Source organism: Rhododendron vialii, chromosome 2a (assembly GCF_030253575.1).
Source record: "Rhododendron vialii isolate Sample 1 chromosome 2a, ASM3025357v1".
Lineage (NCBI taxonomy): Eukaryota > Viridiplantae > Streptophyta > Magnoliopsida > Ericales > Ericaceae > Rhododendron > Rhododendron vialii.
In genome coordinates this window covers 29,027,884-29,041,512 of record NC_080558.1, presented here as the reverse complement: position 1 = coordinate 29,041,512, position 13,629 = coordinate 29,027,884, and the positions used below count along the sequence as shown (strand labels likewise).

Here is a 13,629-nt window from a genome sequence, read left to right as displayed (position 1 = left end):
CAATCACATTTCAACGCATTCCATATAATCAATCATAACAGAACATCGACTAATAAAAAAGTACGCATCTTTTTCTCTTAGCATATCACAATATCGTACCAACCTCCTAGTGACTCTACAACATACTACCCGCTAATATTAATATTTAGATCTCATGGAACGAGAGCCAAGAGAGTTTGAAGAAATCTGAATGATCAACGAATCATTGGAACTGGAGTAATCAAGGTTAAGAATAGTTTAACGATGTTTTAAAATGGATTAGGAGTGATAGAAAGTCAAAACAGACGAACAAGAACTAACGGACCAAAATTGTCCCAGCGAGCAGTCAGTGTTCGACAATTCATTAAAAATTTTATACTCAATAATTTTCAATGATTCCAACGCCAAAAGATCACTAACCCCATAACCAATAGCGTCATTTAGCCATAACAAACGATGAAAAATGCAGCCCTGTACGCCGCCTGGATTTCCAGATTTAAGTTCAATCTTCTAAAAATCACTATAAATCGAGTTCTTAATACTTTTGAATGATTCCAGTCCCAAAAGTTGCGCGAGTGAACAAAGCTTAAAAGGTATGAAGGAATCCTAGTCAAATCTGCACTCCAAGGATGGTTAAACAGGCATATACCGAAGCAATACGAATCTGTAACGCATCAACGTGACAGATTAATACATCTCCACTCAAATGATCATAACTTTCGGTGTAATAAGAGTTTTAAGGCGATTCTAGTGGCAATACAAAGCTTACTTCAAGACCTCGAAATCGATATAAAGTTTTTATGAATCGGATATCAGACGAGAAAGTTACAACCATTTGAAGTTGGGTGCAAACCGAAAACGAGCAGAAACAGCAAACACCGAGACAGATTCGTGACCAGAATTCTAAAATCCACCATTAATTCAATGCTTAACGGTTTTGAGTGATAGCGGAATTAGAACGGGCTTTAAGTCTACTCTATTTCATATGAAGGAACCAAAATTCAATTCTAAACTTAAGAAGACGAAAAGCCCAAAAAACAAAGACCCTGTTCTCAGATTCTCGAAAATGGAAGAAACAACCTCAAATGACGAAACAAGGCACAATCTAGATACATAAACATCGTATAAATGCATAATAAGAGTAAGAAATCCCTACCTCAAGGGTTTTGAGCAAAATTCGACCCTTTGACCAAGTCAACCGTAGCTCCACGAGGTTCGATCATGATTTTTCTTGGATATTCGGAAAGCCCGTACTCCGAATAGCAACTTTAATACTCGGGCCTTGTCCGGAATGACACCCTAGGTGGATGAAATCGAAGAGAGAAGAGAGGAGAGAAAGTTTCGGAGGAGAGGAGAGGAGAGGAGAGAGAGACAGTGAGCCGAAGAGTGAGGGAGAGAAATGGGAGAATCATTCTCCCCGAGAAAAAATAAAGGTGGGGGAGGAATCCCCAGCTTCTCGCGCCACACACTCACACGTGCACCTCTCATATAATCACCCTTATATCCTTCCATGAACACGCCACACCGTCAATCCACACCGTCTATCTCGACAAGTCATACAATTGCAAAAGAAAAAAAAATACGGCCTAAAAAATACAGGTCTCGACATCCTACCCTTCTTAAAAAAAATTTCATCCTCGAAATTTGCTAACCCAAATCCAACCGAGTCACCAACTGTAATATCAAATTTTATACTGCAATCTCATAATCATCATGTCATTCTCTCCTTTCTACGTAGACTTTTCTTATCTTGATTACTCCACAAAATCCTCACTATCGGTATGGTTGTACCACTCAACACTCAATCATGAACCTCTATCATCTTTATCACACACTCAAGTCCCAACATCTGTACAAGAATCCTAGTCCCCACACGCCAACATGACAGTCATACCGCAACACGACAAATAATAACCTCACATTTCTCAAATTTCGAATTCTATATTTTCGTTCCATGCGCCATATTCTACCAAGTACTCCTCGAACTTCCTAGAAGGACAAGCTGAACTGCTCATAAAAACTCGAATTCTAAACTCCAAGTTCTATCTTTCCCAATCAATATCAATCAATGAATCATCTCACTCACAAATCCTAAGAACATCAAATAATTTCCACCGAAACAAAACTAAAAAGCCTCGAATCGGCAAACCATAGAATGACTCATCACCCTCTGCTTAGCTATAAACATCCACTCACCATAGTCAAATTCCTCATGCTTTAAGCTATTGATATTTCTCCCGACCTCAAGTATAAACACATCACAACTAATTCATTCTATTGATACTGCTATTAATAAACATCCAATACCCCTCCCTTAACAATTCTCAAATGGTCCCTTGCCTCGTGGCACTCACTTCCCTCTCATAAGGACACAATTAACCTTCATTGATACATCAATACACTTATAACACAAAATCGCTAGCCATTACCTCCATTTCACATCTCTATTGCCCACATGACTCTTATATCAACTCTATATAAACCTCAAATGCCTTTTCATCCTTCCAATCATTCAAGTACAATCAAAAGTCTAACCCTACTCCACTTTCCCAGTCCACTCAGAATCACTACTGGTTCTATTTCCGAAAACCCAAACTCGATTCTATGAAAATACATTACTTCTACATCACTCAATACAACGCGACATTAACACCGTTCAAGCAAACTCCCAAATTCACTATTATTCTTATCACAAGCCATTAACTACTCCCCATTGAGGGTTAACATACTACAGATACAAAAGATAACAAAGACACACACCAGATTTTAACTAAGAATCTGCTCCTCATACCTACGTACCCATCGGTGTTCCGTACAAATCACACACCTAGAGATTACACATCAAGTCAAGCACACATATTAACGCTAAACAACAAAAAGTTTCGTACACATAATACATCAACAAACAATTCCAAACTAGATTCATTCTCATATCAACAAACCCATTCGGTATCAGTACATCATAACTCTTGGCTCTAGCAAGCCTAACAATAATCACATTCATGTCCATCTCGCAATACCTCTCGTTCAGTAACTCTAGTCAAGCTAGGTACTCCACATACTCATAATCTTACATGTTGCTGCAAATATAACATACGTACCCTCAATACTTAATCATTCTCCTATGACTCGACATTATTACAACCTAACAATATCTCATCACTCAAATACACACACAAAATATGTGCAATGGCTGCACCAATAAGCATCCAATACTCTTGAATATCACTATACCAAAATCTAATCTCTAGTACAATCCAATTGATAGAAATTCCCCCCGAACACCCACAAGACTCTGGGGTTGCACACATGTTTGCGCTCCTCTTTATGTATAAGACTCCAACTACCTCATCACTGAAGAATCTATCTCACTCGCACCAATAACCTCTAACAGTTCTGCTCATCACAAATTTCATAGCTTTTTTTTTTTTTACTCAACAGTCTTATCGACATCAATATTCCTCAAAGACATTCATCACATTTTCACTCAACCTCAATATCAACAACTTTCATTCCCATCACCCTCACCGTTATCACTACCACTATTATCCCTTAATCCTCTCAAACAAACATGTCATCCCAACAGCATACCTCAACGTATCTCATACTGTCATTATAGTCTAGTCTACATCCCCAATTACACTTAATACACAATCTCTATACTCAAATCTTTCAACTCACAACATACTATTTCTCCACATACCTATCGTTTCAAAGTTCCTACCATTTCCACTCAAGACATCAACTACATTCCACATCATTGTCAATCTCAACAACTCACATTTGTATCGCTCTCACTTCAAACAAATTTCTCACTACTCACTTACATTAATCGCTCAACTCAAATCACTTCGATAAAATTCACCTCAAGTCTTGTTCTCTATTTTTTTTTTTACCAAGCAATACTAGCACTATTTTCTACCAACCTGTCATAATGACACCACCACTACAATCACCTCAGTAATGACGACTACAATACTATAACTCTTCTCAAGCCTAGAGATCTAGCCTCTATACACAATCCTAGTGTTTGACTTTCCAAGACTTCTATCTAAAAGGAGCGATGATCAAGCGCCTCTTCCAACTGGATCTCATCGGTAGTCGCCTGGGTGGTCCAGAAGACACATACCGTACATTAACATCCTACTTATAACCCTCATCTTACTAAGTCAACCTCACATCTCATAAAATTTACTCAAGGTATTTAAAACTTAACACGTAATCTGCACAATTCAAATAAAACACATCAAACACTTAGTTCACAAATCTTACTACTAGACTAACACTTCTATTACGTACCAACGGATATCATCTTTCACATATCGATCTCGCCTCTATGCACAAGTATTAAAACAACCTCGGCCTTTCAAATTTTTCTCGTCTAACATCTCATCTAAAAAGATACCTTACCATAAATGGTTTCAGACCAAAACTACCAATAGTAACGTTAACAACAACAACGGCCGCAACCATAATCACTACAAGGATGCCAAACTTTTCTTTTTCTCAGACACACGCACCAACCTTTCACTGTTTTACGTAAACATAAATGCAATGCTAGCTCAGTAAACACACGTTGGTCAAGCAAGCACACACATGTTTTTTTTTTTTGTTAAGATATGCAATGATTTTTTTTTTTTTAAACCCATGAGACTAAGTCTCCCCACGGTCTCTAGGTATTCAAACCTAATGCTCTAATACCGATTTGTCACGCCCTCGATTTTTAACATAAATAATAATACCATTTTAAATACAAATTCTCACAATAGTACATAAGGTACCCCAAATTACAATACAGTTTATGAATCTCAAAAGTCTGTCAAATTGATATAGTATTCCAAGATAGAGAAAATAGTACAATGCAAATTGATTTACGAAGACAGACAGGTACTTCAGAAAAAAATAACTTTAGTGTGTGGTGTCTGCATGCACTTCACACTCTCCAAGATTGTGTCCCTGTTGTGTACCTGAAAATAATAGGTTGAGCTATACTAGCCCAGTAGAGAAATCTATACTCAAACTATATGAAAATGCGATGAAATATGCACAAAGAGTGAAAGAATTCGATAAGTGAACATGAGAAACATGAGTTTATCACAACGGAAGGCAAACTACGGCCAAAGGGTTCCAAACATCTTGTAAGTGTTCCTAACAGTTCGCCTGACATATAGAAACATTAATAGACTCACATCAACCAAACGTACTCACAATAGGTTCGCAAACATTTCGACACTTCTCATAATCTCAATCAGTCTGCATTTCCACCACTAGCGTTGCAGTTTGCATTACCACCCCTTGCGTTGCAATCAACATCACTCATTATCAGGGTCACAGCATTTCCACCTCTTGCGTTGCATTCTGCATTACCACCCCTTGCGTTGCATCCATTTTCTCATTCCAATTCTCAATTACAGCCACTTGAATCCCAACAATCACCCAATCCCCTCAACAAACACTTCTCATAATCTCATGACACAATAAAACACGTTAATCAAACCGACTTATAGGTTAAACACACATCGACAATCATAGTTCAACGCATTCCATACAATCAATTATAACAGAACATCGACTAATAAAAAAATACGCACCTTTTTCTCTTAGCATATCACAATATCGTACCAACCTCCTAGTGACTCTACAACATACTACCCACTAATTTTAATATTTAGACCTCATCGAACGAGCGCCAAAAGAGTTTGAAGAAATTTGAATGATCAACGAATCATTGGAACTCGAGTAATCAAGCTTAAGAATAGTTTAACGACGTTTTAAAATGGATTAGGAGTGATCAAAAGTCAAAACAGACGAACAAGAACTAACGGACCAAAATTGTCCCAGCGAGCAGTCAGTGTTCGACAATTCATTAAAATTTTTATACTCAATATTTTTCAATGATTCCAACGCCAAAAGATCACCAACTTACCAATCTTTAAAACCCATAAGGATCCATAACCAATAGCGTCATTTAACCATAACAAACGATGAAAAACGCAGCCCCGTACGCCGCCCGGATTTCCAGATTTCAGTTCAATCTTCTAAAAATCACTATAAATCGAGTTCTTAATACTTTTGAACAATTCCAGTCCCAAAAGTTGCGCGAGTGAACGAAGTTTAAAAGGTATGAAGGAACCCTAGTCAAATCTGCACTCCAAGGATGGTTAAACAGGCATTTACTGAAGCAATGCGAATCTGTAACGCATCAACGTGACAGATTGACACATCTCCACTCAAATGATCATAACTTTCGGTGTACTAAGAATTTTAAGGCGATTCCAGTGGCAATACAAAGCTGACTTCAAGACCTCAAAATTGATATAAAGTTTGTATGAATCGGACATCAGACGAGCAAGTTACAGCCATTTGAAGTTGGGCGCAAACCGAAAACGAGCAGAAACAACAGAAACCGAGATAGATTTGTGACCAGAATTCTAAAATCCACCATTAATTCAATTCTTAACGGTTTTGAGTGATTCTAGCGGCATTAGAACGGTCTTGAAGTCTGCTCTATTTCATATGAAGGAACCAAAATTCAATTCTAAACTTAAGAAGAAAAAAAGCCCCAACAACGAAGACCCTGTTCCGCAGATTCTCGAAAATGGAAGAAACAACCTCAAACAACGAAACAAGGCACGATCTAGATACATAAACATCGTATAAACGCTTAACAAGAGTAATAAATCCCTACTTCAAGAGTTTTGAGCAAAACCCGACCCTTTGACCAAGTCAACCGTAGCTCTACGAGGTCCGATCATGATTTTTCTTGGATATTCGGAAAGTCCGTACTCCGAATAGCAACTTTAATACTCGGGCCTTGTCCAGAATCACACCCTAGGTGGATGAAATCGAAGAGAGAATAGGATAGAAGTTTCGGAGGAGTGGAGAGGAGAGAGAGACAGTGAGCCGAAGAGTGAGGGAGAGAAATGGGAGAATCGTTCTCCCCGGGAAAAAATAAAGGTGGGGGAGGAATCCCCTGCTTGTTGCGCCACACACTCACACGTGCACCTCTCACATAATCACCCTTATATCCTTCCATGAACACGCCACACCGTCTATCTCAACAAGTCATACAATTGCAAAAGAGAAAAAAAAATACGGCCTAAAAAATACAGGTCTCTACATTTGGTGACAATTCTATAATCTATAAGACGTGAAATCTTAATGGTTCAGATCAAGCATTATAAAAAACATCCATGGTGAAAAAGTATAGAGTTTATATGCAATGGTGGCACAATTAGAGCTCACTAAATATTTTTCCCCAAATTCTCAAACTAGACAATTGCCAACTAAATTAGGTTTATTAGTCGGAAAATTTGTAATTTTTTTGAGGGAGAATTGAAATTTTAGCGAAATTTTTTGCGGCAATCTCTTTCCCCAAAAGGACATCATTCACAGATGATAGGTCTCGCTTTCCCCTTATTTTCATCTCTTCACGCGTCTATCTCCCTAACACTGATAAAGAGAACTGCGGTAAGAGTTCTTGCGGAGTGTAAAGACCAAATATTTTTTTTATAAATAATAATAATTGACAAAACAAAAATATTATTTTTGTTTTTCTCGTTACTTTATTTAATGCGAAAAATTATTCTTGTTGTCACACTGATTTTAATTCCGTAATTGATCGTTTGCGCGTGTAACGCCTCCAAATTCTGGGTACGTTAATGAGACATTTTATTACAAAAACAAAGTGAGTCTGGCTCATTATTACATCACAAAGTCTTACAAGAGTTCTTTTCCAACAAGGGAGGGAACTAGGGTTCCTAACTACTGCTCCGCCTGCTCTTCCATCCTAGCAAGCTCCTCGGCTCCGAAGGCCTCTAACGTATATAGCTCACCCTGTTCATCTATGAGGTCTGACATATTATACCAGCGTCGCCACCAATATAATATGTCAGGGTCACCAAAAGGTAACACCATGAGCTACAACGCTCAATAAAATAACCCATACCCTCTAACCCTTAACTTACAAACATTAAACCATAAAATCAACGATTTCCACATAGTTCAAACTTATTTGACAAACAATGACACATCCACATTCATTATCCGAACTAAAGTTGGTGTCCACGATTTTCTGAGTTTTTCTTACGCGACTCCTCGTAGACTGTGTCAACATTTTCCACATTTCATAACCATGTAATCATTTTCAAAATCGTTTTTTACACACCCGACCTCAGTTCCGCCGTTTCGGTCTCCCGAGTATCCTCACAATGGTTCCGCCGCACTGGTTCCCATTGGCACACTTTGCATTGGCTCCTCTCCGCGGATAACCAAGCCGCACACCCAACCTCGGTTCCGCCGTTTCGGTCTCCCGAGTATCCTTACAATGGTTCCGCCGTCCCGGGTTCCCATTGGCACACAAAACACACACCACACAATGGGCTACCACGTCCGGCCACATTGCGGTTTCTAAAACATTTCACCTTTTCAAAACACGCATTTTCCTTAACCACACCCTAGGTGTCATGTTTCTACTTTCTAGATTTCCGTGTCTCGTTTTCATGCATCGACTCCGCGGTAGGACTTCATATGTAATCATAAATCATTCATTGAAATCTTTAAACTAACAAGATCATCCAACTCAATATTATACCACAAGTAATACAAGCAATTCATGTATGCATGCTCATAACCATCATAAAGATCAAAATACGAATACTTCTAAACAAGTGATAAGTTTCTATCTTTCAAAAATCCATTCTTTCCTCTTTTGTGGAAAGTTCAAAATAACACATGTTTATTGAAGTAAAAGTTTATTATTCAATGCGTTCATACCACCATTAGCAAAACGAGTTTGTTAACCATCATACATTCTAAACATAATAAACGATAGATAACCTTATCTACTTAAAAGTACTTCAAGTTATACTTTGAACTAAAGAGTAAGGACATCCTATTTCTCAACATATGGTTCTATACGTAGAGTTAGGGGGCAAGGGGTTCTACCTTACTTCTTGGCGGTTGGTCGGTTTTTGAGAGTTGGTGGTCGATTTTGCGAATAGGCGGCGTAACGGCTCCGGTTTGCTTCGAAAGGAAGAGAGATGGATTTTCTCTTCTTAGAAACAACTTTGTTAACTAAACTAGGCTACTTTAAAGACCTAGGGGTGGTTTTTGGAGGTGGTTTGGAGGTAACTCTCAAGAACTTCAAGAAAACTCAAGAAACTTGAACTTTGGAACTTGGAAAGCTTAGAAATTCTAGAGAGAAGTTGGAGCAAAGAGTGAGGTGTGAGTTTAAGCTTGGAATGGCTTGCTATTTATAGGCCAAGGCTCCCTCTCTTTCCCTCTCACCCGAAATCTCTCTCTCTCTCTCTCCCTCTCCATATCTCATTTTTTTATTCAACTTGTCATGCTTTCTTTGAGAGATCAAGATCTAGTTCTAGGCTTGCATGGCTAGGTTTAGTACTTTGGATTGATTTGGAAAGATTTTGGTGGAAGAAAGGAGGTTTGTACAAGGTTTTTATATTGGTAGATGTTCAAATAAGGACAATGTGAATGGATTTTGCTTCAACGAGTGTATATCCATGGATTGTATTCAAGTCAAGTACAATGTAAGAAGATCAAGGAAGATCAAGACAAAGTACACTCCAATCTCTTTGTAGACACCCCAATTTGGACTTGTCGAATTTCCTTAATTTGTGGCCCTGAGGCTCCCCGATGATGAATGAGGATCAAAACAAGCCATGTGTCAATTGAGACGTTGCTCCTTGAAAGAAATGGCCAAAATCAATCCCAAGCGCTCTGAAGCGGTCCCAAGCGCTCAAAACTGTTTTCCAAAAACCACTGGCCTGGCTCACTCTCGAGCGCTCGAGAATAAAATCCCAAGCGCTCGGTACCACTCCAGAGCGCTCGAGATCTCTCCCAGTGCCCAATGGGTGAAAAAGATTCCCACTAACTATGCAAGCCATCATTGCATTCCCTTTGAACCGGCTGAGGTGAGTCAACACTCAACCTCAGTCAGAGAGGATATCAGCTGAGGATTTCTTTATTTAAAAAAAGGGGTTTATTTCAAAATGATTTGATTTTTCAAAACCATGGGTTATATGCTCTACATATATACCTGGTTTTTGCTGCTGAAGGAGAGGACGAAAAGGGGCTCTCTCTCTCTAAACCCCTCCTCTTCTCTCTCTCTTGTTCAAGGAAAAAAGCTTTTAAACTCAAACTTCTTTCCCAACTTCAAAGGTTATTTTTTTAAATCACCAAGGAAAAGGGCAAGAAATCCAGAACACTCTTAACTTCTGATCCCTTGTCTTTTTCACTCTACATTCACCTTTCACAACCATCCAAGGAGCAGAGTGTCAAGCAAAGGTAGAAATATTTCTATCCTTGGTTCAAATTAAGAGGCTGTTATCCCTTCTGAGGGGGGTCTCTCAGCCTGTCCCAGACCTTAATTCTGGGTGCATAGTTGGGAGACCTTGGTAAAAAAAAAAAGGCAAGCAAGAGCAAAGAGTCCATAAACAATGTTTTCCCAAAACCCCCTACTGGAAACACTCCAGAGCGCTCCAGAGTAGTCCTGAGCGCTCGGGACTGTTTCCAGTCCCATGCATGACATTTTGGTGGGCAGTAGGCTAGGGGTGAGGTGCACTCGCAAGTAAAATGGTTTTATTCTGGCATGCAGACACAGGAGATCGTTTTCCCTGAAACAGAAATGTTTCTTACAAATCTCAAGTAAGAACAAAATTTTCCTAAGTCAAAAATAAGATCTTCTCTTCTTAAAACTTAGATGAGGGTGTTTGCATGATGAAGTGGTGCCATTTTCTATTTGAGAGTAAGCTGGCATGCAGCTAACTCCCAAGCGCTTGAATCCATTCCCAAGCGCTCAGGAGTACATGCATGCCATTGCGTTTCACTTTCCCTGTCTTCTGTGTTTTCCGAGCTTCTGCATGCATGGATGTTTACATTCTCCCTTTTAAAATTGTAGATCAGTTCGTGTAATGGCAAGGATACATGACTTGAAAACTTGAGGTCCTATCTCAGTCTTTTAAGTCCTCTGCTGAGCCGGGGTCTGATTAATAGTATTTCATTTTGCAGTCTTTACATTATGTTCTGTCAGTACTAACAGAAAGTGTAGGTGAGGGTTCAAACACTCCCAAGCGCTCAAGAGTTCTCTTGAGCGCTCGAGAGTGAAGTCAGTGAGCAGTATTGCATTTCTTGCTATCTTGCTGTTTTTCATCACATAATCCCCTCCTATACATGTGCACAAGCATACATTGTTATTTGGCATCCTATTTGTGGCTAACAAACTCTGCAGGATTCGGTCAGTAGAACTCCCAAGCGCTCGAGAGTACTCTCAAGCGCTCGAGAGTGAAGCCAGTAGCAGTTTATACAGCTTTGCCATCGTGCATGTGTCCATCATCATTTCATCACTCCTTGTACACAAGCACCAGCATACACCTTCTATTTGCCACACCTGTGGATACTTGCTACGTGTTTAATGAAACAAAATCCATTTGAAAAATCCCACGAACGTTTAGTAGAGACCGACATCGCGTCGGGCAAGGGGGGTGCCGTAAAACCCTTCCCCTCTCGTAACATGGCTTCCGAACCCTCGAGTGATCTCTAGTTTTCAATTCAAATCGATCAACTTTCAAATCGAAAACGGTTTCTCGGGTGGCGAACCATAAATCCGGGTGGCGACTTTTCAAATTCCTCAAATCGATTCAATGGAGCGGTATGTGTTTTTCGGGCCGCCCCGATCTCACCCGGGGCTGTGGTAGCCCACAGTGGCGACTCTGCTGGGGAAATGATTTTATTAAATTTGTGAGCCAAGCTTGAAAAATGTTTGTGGGATTTTCAAATTGATTTTGTTTCATCGTCTATTTCTTGTGTATATATCTTGTGCAGCCCCGCTGTTGTGTTTCGGCAATCCTACCCGGCTTGCCGGTGATAGGGAATCCCGGGACGTTCAGCAACCCTCGACCGTGATGAGTCATCTCTACCGTTTGTACCATTATTGGGTGTACGCTCAATAACGGGAGGTATACTTTGACTCTAGTCCGGGGAACCCATTTCAAGCCAAAATCGGCCTTTGTACATGTTCAGCAAGCTTTAGAACATTCCAAATTAGGACAGGAGCCTGCAGGGTAGGGTTATGTGCTATATCCTGTCTATGTGCTGCATTTCATCTCACGTCATCATGCAGTCAGCCACGATTCTCGAGACTTGCTCGCGCGGTCTTCGGGAGGTTGCCGAGACCCGATGAAGAGTCACGCACCCTTTGTGCGTGTTGTTAACCATATGAGTCCTCAAGCGAAAACCTAAGGGAAACTAGGATTTTGTTAAGTCCTTGACTAGTGTTTGGTCGGAGAATTAACCAAAGGGAGGAATGACACGGAAACAGAACATCGTGATACCGACACCGCCCAGGCTAAAAGCAAATGCGCTGCTTACGCCATTTCGGTTATCGTATCACGTTGTTCACCCCAAGTCATTCCAAACCGATGGTCAATTTCTTGATGAAATACTAGCCGAATACTTAACTTATTTTAGCATCTTTAGGGGAACGACGCTTCCTAAATGAGGATACACCTTACAAGTCCGAGGATCAAGGCAACCTCTCATAACAGATATTCAATCATTTTTCAAAAAAATCAGAGTCGATGACGGTGATCGTGACGCACACATTTTCCAAAGAATTATGCACAAACTTCATAAAATGTAAGCAGGGACCACATTTGAGCACGGTTTTTGCTTTGCTATCAGTTCTGAGCAATTGGGCCAAGGAAGAAGAATATCATACCCTCCTGGACCAGACCCTTGGGACAGAGATTGGAACGGCTCCAACTTCAGGCAGACCCTGCCAGTGCATCTGATTCAAGGGCAGAAATGGACCTGCTAATCGGAAACCTCAACCCAAACGGAGACAACCCAAACCCTAGCCTAATCCCAAACCTCAACCTTAACGGAGGCAATCCAAATCCTAACGAAGGCAATCCAGACCCTAATCCAAATCTACATCCCAATCCAAACCCGGAACCGACTCAAGAAATCCCAAATGGAGAAATGAGGCAGATCACGCAAGCTATTCAGCGTCTGGGCGAACGTACCGACAATCAAATCGCCCAACTCATGACGATGATAACCAGGGTTGCCCGATGGCTTCCAAACCCAAATCCAAACCCAAACCCTAATCTATCCAAACCCAAACCCTAATCTAAACCTGAATCCCAACCCGGAGCAGCCGATCCTCGAAGTGGAAGCCCCGCAGAACACCGAGATGGCAGTGGTCTTGGCAAAGATCACCCAGTTAGAACAGTCTGTTGCGAGAAACGAGAAGATTGCCTCGACAGGTTTTGACATCAACAAGCTTTGCTTTTTTCCCAATGCAAAGCTCCCAGAGAAATTCAGACCGATCGACTTCGCTAAATTCGACGGGACCGGGGATCCGAAAGCACATTTAATGGGGTACATCGGAGCACTGTCTATGTGGGGAGTAGAGAGAGATGCCATGGCCCAGATGTTCTCCCAGACTTTGGTGGGACATGCTCTTTACTGGTTCGTTTCGTTGGATGGAAGGAAGAAACGCTCGTGGGAAGACATTTGCACGGCTTTTGTGGCGCAATATGATTACAACATCCAACTAGAGGTTACCACTCGGGAACTCGAATCTACAAAGATGGAAACCAAGGAAACCATCGCAAACTTTGTGAAAAG

At 40.5% G+C, this 13,629-nt stretch overlaps 1 long non-coding RNA gene across 2 annotated transcripts in view; it reads right to left on the bottom strand.

The window, feature by feature from the left end:
* Window positions 1-4,886: 4,886 nt before the first annotated feature.
* Window positions 4,887-13,629, bottom strand: part of LOC131316659 (uncharacterized) — a 33,176-nt gene continuing 24,433 nt past the window's right edge. For both annotated transcript variants that reach the window (XR_009197217.1, XR_009197216.1), the window contains exon 3: window positions 4,887-5,322. This is a non-coding gene — a long non-coding RNA (uncharacterized LOC131316659). The remainder of the gene's footprint in view (window positions 5,323-13,629) is intronic.